This window comes from Herpailurus yagouaroundi, unplaced genomic scaffold (assembly GCF_014898765.1).
Source record: "Herpailurus yagouaroundi ecotype Mexico unplaced genomic scaffold, PumYag 77, whole genome shotgun sequence".
NCBI lineage: Eukaryota > Metazoa > Chordata > Mammalia > Carnivora > Felidae > Herpailurus > Herpailurus yagouaroundi.
Genome location: NW_024412388.1, coordinates 28,924,512 through 28,943,315, shown reverse-complemented (window position 1 = coordinate 28,943,315; position 18,804 = coordinate 28,924,512). Strand labels below are relative to the sequence as shown.

Here is an 18,804-nt window from a genome sequence, read left to right as displayed (position 1 = left end):
GCCTGTCCCTTTTCTGGCATAAAAACCCCAGGATTAGGGCGCCTGGGTGGCTCAGTCGGTTAAGCGGGGGAAGCGGTTAAGTGACAGACTTTGGCTCAGGTCATGATCTCATGGTTGGTAAGTCCACGAGCCCTACATCCGGCTCACTGCTGTCGGCGCAGGGCCCCTTTCCAATCCTCTGTCCCCCTCTCTCTGCCCCTCCTCTGCTTGTGCTCTCTCAAAACTAAATAAACATTAAAAAAAAAAAAAAAAGAAAGAAAAAGAAAACCCTGGATTTTTTCTCTTTAGCAAACTGCTCGGTGAATATCTCCACTGGTGTGTGGACCCTGTGTAGCTCACTAAAGCACTCAGGTTCGGTTTTATTTTTTATTATTCAATTTAACTCTGCTGCTTTTTGTGTTCCTCCTTGACAGTTCTCAACAAATGTTACCTATGATATAGGCACCTCGGTCTGCATATTTAAGTGTGCAAGAAATACCACATTTCATTCCCTTAAAATTTTTTTTGTAATGTTTGTTTATTTTTGAGAGAGAGAAAGAACATGAGCAGGGGAGGGGGAGAGAGAGAGGGAGACACAGAATCTGAAGCAGACTCCAGGCCCTGAGCTGTCAGCACAGAACCTGATGCGGGGCTTGAACTCAGGAGCTATGAGATCATGACCTGAGCTGAAGTCGGACGCTTAACTAACTGAGCCACCCAGGGACCCCATGTTTTATCCCCTTTTAAGCTAAGTTTGCTGTCTAACATCGAGCCCCCGCTGTTGTCCTCTGGGGATCTGGGAAATTCAGCTTCAGCTACTTTTGGGGGGAAGCCAGGTGTGCATGGGCACATGAGGCAGGTGCATGTGGGGGTTCCTGCACCCAAAGTGTTGGGAAGCTGCAGGTCAAGCAGGGGCGGATAGGGGAGCAGCATGGGGGCCCGTTAATGAGGGTGGCCCACTGAGAGGGCTGGGTAGACAGGAAGCAGTGAAGAGGAAGGCACCTGTCCTGCCTGCTAATGTGTGGCCTGGTGTTTCTCCCTGGGGACGTGTCCCCATCGGAAGCATCCTGCCCTCTGACCTCCCAGGGCACTCCCTTCGGGTTCTGCCGGGACACTGCCCACAGCCTGTCTTGGGCTGTGGCGTGGACTCTATTTGACTCCGTGCGGTTTGAGTCTATTCAATTCAACGTGGCTGGACTCTGTGCCAGGGGCTGCAGGTGAAAGAATGAGTCTGTGAGACTTGACTCTGCAAGCAGTTTAGTGGGGCCACGACAGGTGGATGCATGGTGAAAACACGTGCTACCCTGATAGTAGGGGACGGACGGGAGCATCAGGGAAGGGTTTCTGACCCAGGCCAGCGAAGCCTTCCCAGAGAGGTGTGGTAGTCACAGCCGAAACCGAGGGGGGAAAGGGGAGAAGGCAGGCGAACATAAATCTGAGCGAGGGTGCCTGTGGAGGAGACGGGAGGGGACTTCTCTGGGGGCGCAGAGACATATGAAGGATCTGGGGAATGGTAAGACTGGAGGCCAGGGTGATGGGCTGGCGCTGGGTCATGCAGGGCTCTGGAGGCCTTTGGACTTCACCTGTAGGTCACATAGAGCCGTTAAAGGACAGTGACATGGTTATACGTCAGCCTTAAAAGAACATCTGGGGCAGTGCCCGGGTGGCTCAGCCGGTTGAGCATCCGTCCGACTCTGGATTTTGGCTCTGGTCATGATCTCATGGTTCGTGTGTTCGAGCTCCACGTCAGGCTCGGCACTGACAGGGTGGAGCCTGCTTGGGATTCTCTCTCTCTCTCTCTCTCTCTCTCTCTCTCTCTCTCTCTGTGTCCCTCTCCAGCTCATGCTCTCTCTCAAAGTAAAAAAAAAAAAAAAAAAAAAAAAACCACCGCCCGTTGGGGGGGGGGGGGGGGGGGTTTGAAGGCGTGCTGATAAATGTTTACCAACTAGCTCACTGGGAAAACGCCCTTTTGCCAATTTCTGTGGGGTAAATACTCCCACCGTGACTGGTTTCAGGCTGCCGATGTGATGTCACACACTGGAATGCACCCACTGCAGCGAGTGAACGAGCCAGCTCCTCTCATTTCCCTCTATCTCCCCCTATCCTTCCTTCCCTGCCTTCACCCAGTACCCCCCTCCTCCTCCGGGCACAGCCCTGCACAGGGTTGGCACCAAGGCCCAGAAATACTCTGGAGGGATAAGCAAGGCAGAAGAACCCTCAGGAGCATCCCACTCTGGAGGGATAAGCAAGGCAGAAGAACCCTCAGGAGCATCCCACCCCGTTTTCTGGAGGAATCCTTAAGAACCAGCACTAGGGAGGAAGTCAGAGGCAGGAAAGGGTGCCCCATGTGATCAGATTTCAGGGCTGAGGACGGGAGGAGAGCACACTGGGATGGGAGGCTGATGAGCTGATGATAATAATTATGACAATTATGCAAAATACACAAATAATAATTACAGAAAATCATGATTATTTGTGGGTGTGAGACGTCTCCAGCTTTTTGGAACTGCACAGAAACATCAGATGCCCCTTTTCTCGTGGGCGTGTGAGTGTCACAGCCAGGCTCCGGGCTGTGTGGCGGGAGCTGGGGTTTACACCCCTCTCCAGACAGCTGTCTTCTGCCCCAGGATCTTGGTGGGATCCAGCCTTCCTCACCTAGTGCCAGGCCCTCAAGGTCAGGAAAAGCAGCCCCTCACCCCTTCTGGTTCCTATCTCAGAACCTTAGCAAGAACACAGTCATGGTTTGGGGGTGAACCAGGAGAGGGCAATGGCTAACCTAGGGGTGGAATTCAAAGGCTCCGGGGCCGTGTCTCTCCTATGAACTGATTTCCTGGTTCATGGTGGATTGGATACCAGACTCAAATGGTCAATCGGATTCTCTATTCTGGAAATTTAGCCCTGGGACTGGGAGAAGGCAGAGTTGGGATCTCCAACCGGGAAGCTGGGAGTGGGCCTATCCAGGGACCAAGCGGACTGCAAAGAAAGGACTGGTTCCCCGTGCCCTTCTGCACCCCACTTCTTGTCCTCGCCCAGGAAATTCCCTGCATCTTTGTATTTTATTTATTTGTTTCATTCAAATTTTAGTTCACAGACAGGGCAATGTTGGTTTCAGTGCATCCTTGGAATAAAAGCCAGCCCCAACCCTGCCGGCCTGAGGGGCTTTCTGTAGCCAAGAATCTAAGCAGGGCTGTACTGCAAAGAGCTGTGAATGTTTTGGTTTTCTGGATCAGCGGTCCACTCAAGCTAGCTCACACAAGGCCCTACTGGCATCGTAAGGGCCCTCTTATGGAGATCCAATAAGAGGCGCTGTCACAGGGCTGGGAAGCCAAAGCTGATTGGATTTGAGATGGCACCAGGACCGCTGCAGCTAGAAGGAGTCCATTAACTGCTAACATGACCCGGGGTCCGGCTTCTGCATTTTCTGTCCTCTTTTTCCTTCTAGTACAAACTCCTGAGAGAAGAAAGCTGATTGGCTCAGCTGATGCCCATGGTCTCCGGGTAGAACTTTTTGTGTCAGGCCATGTGATAGGCTATCATGTAGCCTATGGCCGGGCTGCTTTTGTGTCTGGTGCTTATCTGCGGTCCAATCAGATGTCAGCTCTGAAGCTTTGGGCAGGAAAGATTCTAAGGGAAGTTGGGCGCGCGGTGGCGAAGTTGTCCTGGGCGAGTGCGAGGCTTGGTACTTAATTCGGTAGGCGGTGGCGAGCCCTGGGAGATGCTTGAGGATGCGATTGGGTCAAAGCTGGGATCTGGGACGATAAATCTGGCCACAGGCAAGAGGATGATTGGAGGCCGAGAGGGGAGGCAGGGAGACCAGGCAATTGCTCCTGCCTTAGCCCAGAGAGGGCTGGTGGTGAGCTGGCCTGGGCTAGGGTGGGCGGCTGAGGCGGCTAGGGTGCCAGGTTTGTTTTTAAAAAATTTTTTTGATTATTTTTTTGAGGGGGGAGGGGCATACACGCGCGCGCGTGCGCACACACATACAGAATTCAAAGCAGGCTCCGCTGTCGGCACAGAGCCTGACACGGGGCTCGAACCCATGAACTGTGAGGTCATGACCTGAGCCGAAGTCGGATACTTAACCGACTGAGCCACCCAGGTGCCCCATGGGGTGCCGAGTTTAAGAAGGCGCTCACTCCGAGGGTCAGCACTTACAGGGACCTGTGCGTGCTTCCTTCAATTTGCCTCACTCACCTCATCTGAGTCCTGGCTGGGGGCGGGGCGGGGGGGGGCGGGGAAGGAGAAGGCAGCCGAATTTATGACTCTGTAAGTGATGGGTTGCAGGTGGTGGGGGAGTGGGTGGATGCGGAGGCTTTTGGCATGATGGCCCAGAGCAGGGAGAGGCCAGGCCTGGGGTTGGGGAAGCAGGAGGAGAGGAGGGAGGGGCAGGTTTATGGAGGGGGCTGGTAAGCTCACTCTGGGGTATGCCTAGTTTCAGGGGCCTGCAGGACACTGAGGGCGAGATTTCTAGGAGACAGATGTGGGTCTGAAGCATGGAGGGAAGTCAGAGGGGGAGAGATGACCTTGATACAGTCAAGCACAGAGTTGGTCATGGGGTACCACGAGCACCAGCACAGTGCCTTCCACGGAGCACGGACTCAGAAACGTTTGGTAAGCAATGCTTTAAGCCTAGGGGCGGACCCGGTCCCCCCAGGGGGTGTTGCAGGGAGGCATGGGTCTCTAGTGGTGAAATTTCAGACATCTGCCAGTATTCTCTGGGCCACGGATGGGGGGAGATTCTTTTGGGGCCCTTGAGATGACCCTGTGCCCATATTCTTGTGTCTGCCTTGTCCTCAAGGATGCCTGGTTGAAGGGTCGAGGCCAAGGATCACGGGACCTCCTCCTCCTCCTCCTCCTCTGACTGTCAAGGTCCCTGCTCTCCTAAGAAGTGGCTTCTGGGTAACCACTCAGAGATCGTGCCTGGTTATTAGTGGAACCGAGAGCGTAAATCTCCATACTCGAATGGAGTCTGAAAGATGACCTCACAGTCACGGATTCACTTGGCTATTTCCTCATGAAGGAGAATGTGCAGGGTTCATTCAGGTCCCCCTTTTACAGGTGAAGCCGCTGAGGGTTGGGGAGGTAAAGTGACTAGCCGAGAGCCACGCAGCTGGGCAGGGAAGGCTGGGTTGGAATTCAGGTCTACCTAAAAAAAATGCAGTTGGGGCGTCTGGGTGGCTCAGTCTGTCAAGCATTGGACTTCAGCTCAGGTCATGATCTCACGGTTCGTAGGGTCGAGCCCTGCGTCGGGCTCTGCTCTGGCAGTGCGGAGCCTGCTTGGGGTCCTCTCTCTCCCCCACCTCTCCCTGCCCCTCCCCGGATCTCTCTCTCAAAATAAACTTTTAGTAAAAAAAAAAAATACAGTCTCCCGAACCCAGAGGTCATCATGTATTCTAGGCTTTCCTTAGATATATGATAATAAGGTGACATCAGAGTTATATAAATGGCTGATATTTATTAAGAACTTATGTGCTGGATACTGTATTTTCTATTTAAACCTCACAACAACTTTATGAGGTAGGTACTATCATTTGTCTATTGGCAAGAGTGAGAAAGACCGTGAACATCCAGTGCTGGCCGTGGTGTGGGAAGAGGGTTCTGGTATACATCACCCCCGAGCGAGAATTGCTACAAATGTTAAGGAACAAAATCAGCAGTAGCAATTAAAATTTAAAATACATTCACCCTCTGATTCACAAGTCCCTCTTTTGGGAATCCGCCCTGTGGGAGTAACAGCCTCAGAACATAGAGATACTTATACAAAGACATAAATTCCAGCACGGTTTGTAGTGATGGATTGAAACCATTGAATACCCATCAAGAGGGAAGCGGTTAACTGGAGCCTGGCTCAGCTCCTCGGTGGCCACAGCGGGCAGGGAGGAGGGGAGCTCTGTCTACACACGCTGACCTAGAGGGTTGTCCGAGTTGTCCTGAGTGAACAAAACAAGTGTGGAGTCATGTGAATCCTATTTAAAAAAAATTTTTTTTTGATGTTTATTTTTGAGAGACAGAGAGAGATAGAGCATGAGCAGGGGAGGAGAGAGAAAGAGGGAGACACAGAATCTGAAACAGGATCCAGGCTCTGAGCTGTCAGCACAGAGCCTGACACGGGGCTCAAACTCACGAACCATGAAATCATGACTTGAACCGAAGTCGGATGCTTAACCGACTGAGCCACCCAGGCGCCCCAAATCCTATTTTTTTTAATTAAACACATAAGTGGACTGGGTACTAAGGAGGACACTTGTTGGGATGAGCGCTGGGTGTTAAATGTCAGTGATGAGTCACTGAATTCTACTCCCGAAACCAATACTACATTATATGTAAACTAACTAGAATTTAAATAAAAACTTGAAGCAAAACAAAACAAAGGGAAAAACCCCCCACAAAACACATAAGTAGAAAGGAATAAAAAGGAAAACATAAAAGGTCACACATGTGATTTGCGTGTTTGTATGGGCCTAGAAAATTCTATGAAAGAATATGCACCCTCTGTTGTGACCTCAGGGAAGGAGATTGAAGGCAGGGAGGGGGAGAAATGAACTTTTATCCCCTTCTGTGTTACACAGTTGTTGCCTGTGAGAGTCCTGTCACTGGTGGCTTCATAGCGGCGATGACGTTTGAGGTGAGTATTTTATTTTATTCTTTTAAAGTTTATCTATTTTGAGAGACCGAGACAGAGGGAGTGCGGGGTAGGGACAGAGAGAGAGGGAGAGAGCCCTTTGCCCCCTCTTGCTCTCTCTTAAGTTCCCTGTGCCTCCCCCCGCAGGCACCTGCAGGGAGAGGGCCGCAGCTGCGTGAGGGTCTTACAGTTGGCTGGACGTGCCACGATCCTCCTCAGTCCCCCTGGCGTGTCCCTGATCCGGGCGATTCAGGCAAGGCCACAGCCTGTGATGGCAGACCAACTCGGATTCCAAGTCCGGCTTTTCCACTTACTGGCTGTGTGACCTCAGGCAAGTGGCTTAGCGTCTCTGAGCTGCGGCTTCTTCATCTGTACGGCGTGCATACCGATCCTTCTCTCACAGGGCTGTCGTGAAGATTCAGCGAGGCAGTGTTTACAGCTAGAATTTTCTTCCCACCTCGTTCTGGAGGGGTTTCTGGCACAGGCTGTGAACCTCTGCTGTCTCTTTTGTTTTGAGGGGCTTCCTTCTCACCTACGCCTGGAACTTGAATTGCGGATCCTCTGCCGCTCGTGTCCGGTTCTCTGCGGGTTACGGGGCCCTACTTGCCCTCTCTCTCCCCCAAACCCGAAGACGCAAGTGAAGGGAAGCGAGTCCAGACCGCAGAGTCCACCTGGGAGAGGAGGGCTGTGGGGTCGGTGTGGCCGTGGCCGGCTCCCTGGGACGGTTGGGAGAGGCGGCTGCAGGTGGCTTGGGGGGCAGACTGCAGAGGCTGTGAAGCTCCCCCCCGCCCCCTGCCCAGCACCCGCCGGAGTCCCTCCCGGGCTCCGTGTGTCTGTGTGGGAGACTCTGGGAGGGGCCCGTTAGCCGTGACGGAAAGAGCGCTGAGTTATTAATGCTGTTTGCAGTTGTGAGCTCCACTAGGACCATAATCGTGTGCGTCGTAATAATGTGTGTAATGAGAGCTCTAGCAATGAATTAATAGGTCAGTGGTGATTTGGGTGACCATGTTTAAGTGAGCGACAGCGCGATTCTGTGTTAGCAGACCGGACTCGGCCTGGCATCGAGTCGGCTGTGTGAGGGCAGGAGAGGGTCCCGGCCCAAGAGGCGGCCCTGGAGTGGGGAGCCCTGGATGCGTGTCTCCGCTCAGTATCTTCAGGGCCGTGTGGTTTGGGGCCGTCATGTGGCCTCTCTGAGCCTCAGCTTTCTCGTCTATAAACTGGAGATGATAATTCTCGAGTCCTCCAGAGCTGTGAGGATGAAGTGAGATAATGCACCCGAGGGAGGCGACACCTGTCTCTGGCTCCCTCTCCCCAGCTGTGTGGGGCGTGCTTCGGCTTCCAGCCATGCCATGCGCGCCCCTGCTGGACGCCCTTCGCCCTGGCCGTCCCTTGGCTGTGGCTCGCTCTCTTCCCAGGTGTTCGAACGGCTGGCTTGCCTCTCTTTCCGGCAGGTCTCTGCTCAAATGTCGCCTCCGCAGCGAGGCCTTTGCTGATGCCCTCACTTGAAACAGCACCCTCCCCGCCCTGTGTCTGCTTTACTTTTATTCTCAGGTCCTGACATTTTATATATGTAGTGGTTTATTCCGGTATCATCTGTCTCTTCCTCTAGACTCGCAGTGTCACAAGCACGGGCACCGTTTTTGTTCAGTGTGGACTCGCCAGTGTCCCGAATAGCACCAGCTTATAGGAGGCACGCGGGAAGTGTTGAATGCGTAAACGAAGGAATAGTCGCTGTGACGGGTACGGGGTACGGTGCGCTCGGTAAGTGGCAAGCGGGTTCAAACTGTGTGAGCAAATGAACAGGCACCGATGTAGCAGAGAAACTTTGTGGCGGAACTTCCCTCTCCAAGGGCTGCCTTATCATAGGAAATGTCCGAGCATCCGGTTTTCTGCCTGAGTCCCCTCCCGTGCCACCTCCCCTGTCCCCAAGAGGGAGAACCACAAAGCGGGTAGTGACCTTGGACAAGGCTTCCAATCACACCGCTGAGAGCGATACGCCAGACCTGAGTGTTGTGCGTCAGCGAGGACAAGGATTGAGGTTTCTGTGCTAAGGAGTCATGAGCAGGGGTCTTAGGGATCCTTGGGGCAGACGGATTCCATCTAGAACGTCTCTAAAAGCGTCGTGTGCTCACGAGTGTGTTGTGCAGTGTGTGCTTCTGTGTGACTGTGACAAATCATTGTGAGTATGCTGGTGTGTGTGTGTGTGTGTGTGTGAATCTGGATCCCATGTGGGCTTACTTTTATGTGTTGAGTGTATAATTTTTAAATTTATCATTTATTTTTGTGCAAAAGAGTGTGAGCAGGGGAGGGGCAGAGAGAGAGGGGAGGGGGAGAATCTCAAGCAGGCTCCGCACTGTCAGCACAGTACCCGAGGTGGGGCTCAAACTCACAAAACCATGAGATCATGACCTGAGCCGAAACCAAGATTCGGACGCTTAACCGACTGAGCCACTCGGGCTCCCCGTTGGGTGTATAATCACCGCGTGTGAGCTGCACACGCGTGTGCTGGTTGCAGACGTGTGTGGTGGGGATGCCAGAGGGTGACATGTGTCTGTGTGTGTGTGAGTTTGCCGTGTTCCTTTGCTTGAGGGGTGTGTGTGAGCGAGGGGCTTTAAATGTGTTTTGTGTGTATATTCTAGTCCCCAGGACGTGCACGGATGGGTCGTGGGCGGCCAGTCATTGCATGAGGGTGTGGTGATGAACTAATCAAGGGTGTCTGTGGCCTGGTGCAGTTTGTCTGTACAGCGTCCCCCTTGAGACTTTTGCTGCCGAAGACACCAGTTGTGTCATTTTGCTTGTGTTTGCGTGACAAGATATCCCGACACGGAGCCATGGAGAGAGACGTGGGTCTCTTGGGAAGATTTCTGCTGATTGCCGCTGTTTCGGTAGAAACACAATTATTTCATAAGGCCGGCTGACAGTGTTGGAAATAGCCGAGTGCAGAGCTGGAGCGACAGGGACCACATCCTATTTGATACTAATTGGTTTGATGATGATAATTGTTGCATTGCAGACGGTGTGACTATCTCCTAATTTAATATAATCAATAAGGTAACAACGGCTCAATGCAAATGAGATGTTGGGAATCGTGGGGCCATTTGTAAGTCATGTTCTTTTTTTTTAAACTTTTTTTTTTTAATATTGAGATGGCTTTTTTTTTTTAATTTTTTTTTTTCCAACGTTTATTTATTTTTGGCACAGAGAGAGAGCATGAGCGGGGGAGGGGCAGAGAGAGAGGGAGACACAGAATCGGAAACAGGCTCCAGGCTCTGGGCCATCAGCCCAGAGCCCAACGCGGGGCTCGAACTCACAGACCGCGAGATCGTGACCTGGCTGAAGTCGGACGCTTAACCGACTGCGCCACCCAGGCGCCCCAGTAAGTCGTGTTCTTAATGCATTTTCCTAATTAGCTGTAGCAGGGCTCTCCTACCCCGGAGTGTGGGAGAAGTGATCGTTGTGATGCCATACTTCCTCCAGACCTTCGCTTTCAGAGAGGCTCAGGAGCGGCTTATCCTGACGCTCCCAGGAACCGCAAACACTTTCTGGGCATCAGCTGACGTGGAGACGGTGTGTGTTTGGGGGGGTGACAGTTCAACAGGACACTTGTCCTCCGATTCACGACACCCCCAGCTGGAGCCTCTGCAGTTTCACTGTCTCTTCAGTCTGATGGGGAGCTGATGGGGAGGTGCTCCAGGGCAGGGACTGGGCTCCTCTTATCAGACTGTCTCTCCATCGTGCAGAGACCTGACTCTCTCTCCCTGAGTCTAGGCTCCCAATGCTGTTGCTGGGGTTTTATGCATTCCACCAGGGCCTTGCCAAGGTATGGGGGTGGGGAGGGGGCTCTCTTGCACCAAGTTAGCATCCCCCTCCAGAGCAGAGCTCCGATTCTGCTCTCAGCCTGGTGCCTGCTCAGGCTTCTGGTTCAGACCCTGGCTGTGTGTACATGTGCGGTGTGCCACGGACGGTGAGGCAGGAATGCAGCCTGCCACAGGGCGTGGCTTACTCTAGTGCTTTGGGAGAGACTCTGGATCCAGACCGCTGGGTTCAGTCCTGAGCACCACCACTCTACAGCCGTGTGACCTTGGACAAGTCACTTGAGCTCTGTGCCTCGGCTTCCTCATTCTATAAATGAAGGAAGTAATGGTCCCTACTCGTAAGTCTCTAGTGAGATTTAAGTGGCTCGATATTTTAAGTCATTTTAATATGTGTTAGAATAAAATGAATGTTTTCGCGGTCTCATTCGCCACATTCCGGTGTTCACTAGCCACATGCGGCTCGTGGCTGGAGTATTGGACGGAGCAGATGTCACGTGTCATTTCCGTACCGTTTCCATCAGCACAAAAAGCTCTGCGGGCCAGTGCTGCTGCAGACCTCTGACCCAAGGAACTGAGCAGCTCCTGGGAACCCACCCGTACCCACACCTTGGTATGGGCGCATGCGGGTGTCTCCCCATTCTAGCTCAGTGCGTTGCGCAAACGTCTCTCCTGCCAGCCAAAAGAATCCAGCTCTGTGCCACCTCTTGTCACGGCCCCTGCACCTGACACCCAGGCCCAGGAGCCCCGGTAGTGGCAGCACCAGATGGCCTGGGAGTTACTAATGAGAGGCTGTGTGTATGTGTGCATGTGTGTCCACGCACGCGTGCCTTCGGGTCAGGTGCTGTGATCGTCATTTTGGAGCCTTCTTTGGGGAAGTAACAAATGGCAGCCCGACCCAGGAGTCTTCCAGTGGAGGCCCCTTCATAAATCAGTGTGAAAGGCTCCTAGCTCCCTGCTGAGTTGACCCATGACCCCACTACCAAGTGACCCAAGGGCTGTGGGGTTGCTACGGCTTCACCTCCCCCCATCCGTGTCCCTGCTCTCTGGACCTCGTGGACGGTGTGGAGCAGCCCCCGTCTTGGCTTGTGTAACCAGTGGTCTGATCTGACAGGACGCCTGGCCGGCTCGGTCAGAAGAGTGTGTGACTCTTGATCTTGGGGTTGTGAGTTCGAGCCCCACGTTGGGTGTAGAGATTACTTAAATATTTTTTTAAAAAATGAAAGGAATCACCTTTTCTCTTTAGGCTTCGATTTTCTCATCTGTAGTTGGAGGAAGAGAGGGAACGTTACCCAGCCTCAAAGCCCCTTAGAAAGGTAATATTTGAAATTTACAATCAGTTTCACCTTCTAGCCCAGAGGAGAGACCACAGGACTGTGGGTCCAGGATAATGGGAACACTGGAATCACCTTGTTACACATGCAGATTTCTGGGCCCCTTAGAGATCTGCTGCTCCAGGGTCTCTGCGATGATGACTTTGCATTTCCCTAGTAATTAATTCCTAAGCACCATAATGTTTGAAAACTTTTGGCCTAAGGGCACACGCTGTGTCTCCAGCACCCCTGCCTGTGGAGAGGAGGTGGCTGGGGTACTGGGTATAGGGAGGGGGTTGAGTGAAGAGGCTGGTTCCTGGGCCCTAGTCCAAAGCCAAGTTCCAGACAGTTTGGCAAACTGGGAGTGAGATCTGGCTCGGAACAGAAGCTCAGACTAGAGATCTGATATGAGAGGCAGGTGACATCAGCAGCCTTCCTTTGAGGTGGTGGTGGTGGGGGGGTGCTTTTCTGGGTTTCTGGAAACAAGATCTGGTCCTGTTGGAAGGGCCGGTAGTAACTAGGCCAGAGGGGTGCGGTTCCAGTGGTGGTTAAAATGTACAGGCTTTGGAGCCACACAGAACTGGGTTCAGATCCTGACTTGGCGGCCCCTGCACCACATGACCTTAGGCAATGAGTTTAACCTCATCTGTAGAAAGGCGACAGTACCATCTGCCTCAAGGGGATTAAGTAAGACAGCGTGTGTGAGAGCCCCTGCACATAGAAATACTTACGCGCTCTCCTTCCCCAGCCAGCTTCCAGAATCCTCCTCGACCAGGCTCAGAGTAATGTGGAGGCTGAGCTAGGGTTTGGGTAGGAACGACAGGAACCACCCCTTGCACCGTATTCTGTCATTTCCCACACTTTCATGGCCATGATCCCATCACGGCCTTGTGGCAACCCTGATGGGAGAATGGAGGTTTGGAGAAATTTGGCAACTTGCTCCAGGTCATGTGCTGGGAACAGGAAAGGGGCGGGGTAGACACGCGTCCTGACTGTGACCCTTCTGTGCTGCGTTTCGCCACCTGATAGCTGCTGGTGACAAAGTGTTTCTGAACTTCCTAAAGGCAGTGTATTTGTGGGGCCAAGCAGGGTGGGGTGGCGCCCCAGGGAGCCTGCTGGGGAATTTCCACTTGGGCCAGGCGCCTGCGTAGCCGGCTGATGTGTGGGAGAATAGGTTTCTGTCGTCAGCAAAGCCTTGCTCTGCCATCAGTTTGGGGCACTCGGGGAGGACTGTGGGGGAGGGGGGGCGTTCTCCTGCCTCTGATCTCGCAGCCTCGTTTTCTGGGTGCTGGGCCAAGTCCCAGTGCCTCTCCCTGTGACGTATTTAGCACTCACAGCTCTGTTTTCAGGAATTGAGTGGAGAGCGAGGCTGCCAGGGTGTGAAAGGACTGGGTGCATGGACCGCAGGTACAGGCAGCAGCTAACGTAAGTGGCTGCACGGTTCTGGGCAGAGGAGTCAGCCCAGGCATGAAGTGGGGCAGGCCGGCGGGGGGGGAGTCATGGGCAGGCATGAAGCAGAGCTGGGCAGGATCTGGCTCTGGCGTTGGCTGAGGTCAGACAGGACACGGTGTTGGCTGACCGCCTCAGGCAGAGGCCTCCAGAACAGTGGACAGCTCCATAGGCATTCTGGTGTTGGAGCCTCTGCAGACTTTTATCCCCGGACTCACTTCCTCCCCCGCAGCTCTCTGCTTGTTAAAGGGGCCTTTGCAAACCGCCTCCTTTGCTTGGTCTCTGAGAAGGCCTCCAACGGCAATCTGGCTTGTTTTCAGAGGGATGCCTGTGATTTTGACCTGTCTGCGGGGGGAGGCGGGTTTCTGAAGGGGTTCACGTCCTTCAAGGCTGCAGTTTATTGGTGGGTGATCCTTGTCGTCCTCTGGGGTCCGCACATGCTTAGTCTAGCGCCCAAGCCTGGCCAGACACTCCGTGCGCTCCGAGTTAGAAGGACTCTTCCTGTCAGCCAGTCACGATGCCCACCCCCTCAGGAGTCCCTGATGCCCGGTACCCAACACTTCTCTCCACCTCCTCGTTTTCCTCTCCTTTTGCCTGTGACCGCTGGAGTGAATCGGGGCTGAAGATCAGAAGTCGAGAAGCTGTTCCCACTAATGAGCTCTCCAGGGCCGCAGGCAGCCCCTCCCCTTGCCCCGCCCTGCCCTGTTCACTTATTTATGACAGATCGCGGAGGAAGAAGGACCAATCAGTGTTTGGAGGGAAGAAGGGCAGGAGAGCATGACTCAGAGAATTTGCATGTGGGCAAAGCAAGGCGCATTAAACTTTATAATTTCTCTCCGCGTAGTATACTCTAGTCCAAATCCCTCTCGTCGCAGAGGAGATGTCTGAGGCCCTGAGGCTTGCAGTGGCTTCCCAAATCCCCGTGGCCAGTGAGGACCACACCAAGAGCTGCAATCTGGGTCTTTTGATCCGCAGTCCAGCCCGATTTCCACCCTAGGACTTCTTCGGGTGCATTTATTTTGAAAACCGGAATGAGGTCTCTGTTTCAACTGACAGCTTGGCATTTTTTTGGTCTGTCAACGCGTTGATAAATTTAGAAGAAATGGATTTATTTTGGCACATCTGGGGACTAGCAAAAAGGATCAAGATTGCCACTGTGATGATGATGTTTTCGCTCTGCCCCCTTGAAACAAAATGGCAGTTGACACGAACATTTTCAAGGAGACCTGCTGTCTTTAATTTGTAATGGATTTCAACATAATTTGGCCTGGGGTCGAAGTTACTGGGAACGTGCCTACATTGAAGGTGCCCTGTAGATCAGAGTCCTTATTCCCTCCATAAGATGTGTTGCTTGCTCTGTTCAGAGATGGTGACTGAGGCAGACTGCATTCTGAGCAGTTGTTACCGTTATTGTTATTTACGAGGGCGGGTAGGGAGGCATCGGGTGCTTAGTTACGTTTTGGGGGGAACCTGCGCCAAGAGAAGCGGATTGTGGGACGGTCCATATAAAGCCTGGTGTCCTGAGGCCCTCAGACCTCCTCTCCCATTCATCCAGCCACTTCCCTTTCACCGTCAAACTCGGGAGGACTGGAGGTGAATGTCCCAGACCTGAAGAATCCACAGAGGGTGCTTGGCAATGATTCGGATCCAATTTCTTTTTGTACATAATCAGTGCCAAAGGCCAAAGGGTAAACTTCTCTCAAGAGCCTTGAGGGGCTGTCTCTGGGGGTCACTGTGGCAGACTCCGTGCACACGGTGCAGTCCTTGCGGGAGTTGGGGAGGGGGCTGCAGGGGCGTGAGTTCAGTAGCCTGAGTGCTGGAGTGTGGACCACTTTTGCTTTCAAGCCTTTGTTATCCCCTGAATTCCTTTGCCTTAGACCTCAATTCTCCATATCTATTTAGCTTCTTAAAATGTTACTGCCTAGTGCTTATTTTTTTTAATGTTTATTTATTTTTGAGAGGTAGGGGGAGGGGCAGAGAGTGAGGGGTGTGGACAGAAGAGCCAAGGCAGACTCCACCCTGACAGCAGAGACTCCGATGTGGGGCTCAAACTCACAAACCCTGAGGTCGTGGTCTGAACTGAAGTCAGAGGCTTAACCGACTGAGCCATCCAGGTGCCCCCCTACCTAGTGCTTATTATGTGTCAGGTACTTTGCTTAATATTAGATGTATTAACTCATTTAATCTTTATAGTGGCTCTACGAGGTAGGACCTGTTGTCATCCGTATTTTACAGATGAGGAAACTGAGGCACAGAGAGGTTAAGTATTTTGCCCAAGGTCATACACTAAGTGAACAGCAGAGCTGAGACCCAAACTAGGCCTTCTTACTTCCAAGTCTGTTCTCTGAGCTCCTATCCTGCATGGCCTCCCAAATGCCAAACTGATTGAGACATTGGATTTCGTTTTTCCTTAAGATTCTTCCACTCAGATGGACCATTTTACCCTGCCCGCCCGCCCATCTATCCATCCATCCATCCATCCATCCATCCATCCATCCATCCATCCATCCACCTTTTCAATCAACAAAATACTTAATTGAATGTATCTGCTATGTGGCCAACATTCTGCCAGGTGACAGTGGGAGCAAAAGTAGACACCATCCTTGTTCTCCCAGAGCTGGCAGACTTCAGGAACAGATAGATGACACGTTAACACACCAATTCATGGGTATGTGCAAGTGGACATCAGTGCTCTGGAGGAAAGGGACTCAGCTCTATGTGTCACAGGTCATGAGCCAGGACTGCCAACCCAGGTCTCTGCATCCCATTTACCAGCCCTGACCCAGAGCCCCGACCCCCAGGTGATGCAGTTTCCTAAGCCTAATAGTCGTCGGGAGTTTCCACCAAATTCCCAACATAATGGCCAAAGCATCTTCCTAAAAAACCACAGTTTCCAGAGGTGGATATCATGTCATGTGTGGCCAATTCTAACTGTGCTCCCAGGACAACGGAGGCAAGATTTTTTTTTTTTTTTTTTTGCCTTTGCTGGTCCCCCAAACCTTCTCTGGTTATTTGATTATAGATAGCATTATTTCCTTCATTCTTGAGCAATGGTTGAAGCCTTTTGGGAAGCATGGATCTCTTTGAGAGATTGACAAAAATTAACAACATTTTTTGAGAAAAAAATTCCTCCCTGGATTTCTAAGCTCAGCCAACTACCCAGTACTCAAAAGTAGCCCCAGATTTGCCTGCCAGATTTGGAAGATACTTTTTACAGCTAAGTGGATTATACTAGCTGAGTAGACAGATGATACCCCCAGAAGTTCACTTCCTACTGAGATCTGGATGCTTCGTCTTCCGCACCCCAGCAGAATTCACTTGTATCTCATTACTCTCTTTCATCTTGAACAGTGAGTGAAGCCTTTTTTGGCCATGGCTCTTTTGAGAGATTGACAAACACTAAAGACCTCCTTTGAGAAATATTCACATACTTGGAACGACTTACACAGAATCTCAAGGGGTTTATACTCCTGTAGCTCATCCATGGGTCCCACACGGAGAACTTCTAACCGGCAAGATGCCCTTTCTTAGTTTTGGTGGCTTGTACTGCCTCTTGACATGACCTCTGAATGCTTAGGCATTCCAGCAGCTGGTCAATGTCTGGGGGAGCCCATGGATTTCCCAGGGCGGGGGTTCTTTTAATATTTTATTTTATTTATTTTTGAGACAGAGCATGAGTGGGGAGGGGCAGAGAGGAGGGGAACAGAGGATCTGAAGCGGGCTCTGCACTGACAACGATGAGCTTGATTTGGGGCTTGAACTCACAAACCTCAAGCCTGAGCCAAAGGCTGAGCATCTGAGCCAAAGTCGGACGCTCAACTGACTGAGCCACCCAGGCGCGCTTCCCAGGAGGCGTCTCTAAGGGACCAGCCCCAGAGATGGAGACACCTCGTGCCCCCCTAGTTTCCACCAGCTGGAGGTTCAAAGAGTACAGGTGGTCTGCCTCATGGCTTCCAACTATTAACTGTGCACCCCCATGCACACTCACTGCTCTCGGTTAACTGCATTGATGGAGTGAGGCCGCCAAGACTCTTCTCAATAATTCTTCGCAGGGAATCCACGTAGGTAGTGCAGGGAAAACAAGTGTGAGATACATGTACGACTTCTCCCAACCCAGTGTCCATGACAGATGTTGCTAATCAATCAGAGTTTTCGTTCCCATTGGGCCCAGATATGGTCTTATAATCTTTTCAAATAACAATTTAGGTAGATACCACCAATCCATCAGAGTTGGCATGTAGGATGAAATAGATTTGCCATCCTGGACGCACGGAGATAGGGGCTGGGCACTTTGGTTTTAGGCCCACCTCTTGCCAGTCTAGGGTCTCAGACCCTGCATCCCAGCTGGCTTAGAGTTCCAGGTCCCTGTTGCTCTTAGAGAATGCTCAGACATTGTCATCTGGTTGGCCAACCTACCCTGCGGCTGACCCAGAGTCCCTTTCTGTCTCCCCCTGTATTAATTCGCTCATTCCTCAGCTAATAGGTCTTCAGCATTAAAAAAAATCAGTAAGGGTGAAAGTTTATATGTTTTATTAATGATTGACTATCAACTCACGTCCCACAGTAAAAATCTAGCCTTTGATTGGTTTTTCTGATTTCAAATAAAAATTTCTAGGTCTTTGACTTTTTGACCCCCTTCACCCACTTCTCCCACCCCTCTACCCCTGCCTCTAGCAACCACCAGTCGGTCCTCTGGATCTATGAACTTGGCTTTTGTCTTGTTTTTCTTTTTAAATGTTTATTTATTTATTTATTTATTTATTTATAATTTTTAAAAAAACGTTTATTTAGTTTTGAGAGGCAGAGAGACAGAGCACAAGCAGGGGAGGAGCAGAGAGAGAGGGAGACACAGAATCCAAAGCAGGCTCCAAGCTGTGAGCTGTCAGCACAGAGCCCAACGCGGGGCTTGAACCCATGAACCGTGAAATCATGACCTGAGCCAAAGTTGGATGCTTAACTGACTGAGCCACCCAGGTGCCCCTATTTATTTATTTTTGAGAGAGAGAGAGAGAGAGATCGATCAAGTGGGGGAGGGGCAGAGAGAGAGGGAGACACAGAATCTGAAGCAGGCTCCAGGCTCTGAGCTGTCAGCACAGAACCCAGCCTGGGGCTCAAATTCATGAACACTGAGATCACCCAGGTACCCCTCATGGTGGTTTTGACTTATATGTTGGCCATCTTTTCATGTGTCTGTTGGCAATCCATATGTCTTCTTTGGAAAAATGTCTATTCAGATCTTCTGCCCATTTTAAATCCCATTTTAAATGGGATGATGATGATGATGATGATGATGATGATGATTGATGTTGAGTTGTTCAGCATCCTCTTTTTCTCCTCCAGCCTCAAGCCAGAAATCTTAGGCTGGGTACCTCATTACCTCTAGTCTAGAAATGTCAAGAATGTCCACATTCTTACATCTCCTGCAATCCATGCCTCATGCCTCTCCAAGCATTCACTGCATCGTATCATCCCCCTTTTAAAATCCTTCAGTCCTTTAAAAGAGGAAATCCACATAAAATTTTTTTTAATGTTTATTTTTTGAGAGACAGAGATAGAGCGTGAGTGGGGGAGGGGCAGAGGGGGAGACACAGAATCTGAAGCAGGCTCCAGGCTCTGAGCTGTCGACACAGAG

At 51.7% G+C, this 18,804-nt stretch overlaps 1 long non-coding RNA gene across 1 annotated transcript; it reads left to right on the top strand.

The window, feature by feature from the left end:
* The first annotated feature begins 3,580 nt into the window (after positions 1-3,580).
* LOC121018256 (uncharacterized) lies at positions 3,581-6,951 on the top strand. The gene is made up of 4 exons (XR_005785107.1): positions 3,581-3,670; positions 4,409-4,587; positions 6,546-6,601; positions 6,746-6,951. It is a non-coding gene; the product is annotated as an uncharacterized LOC121018256 (long non-coding RNA).
* Positions 6,952-18,804: the final 11,853 nt, after the last annotated feature.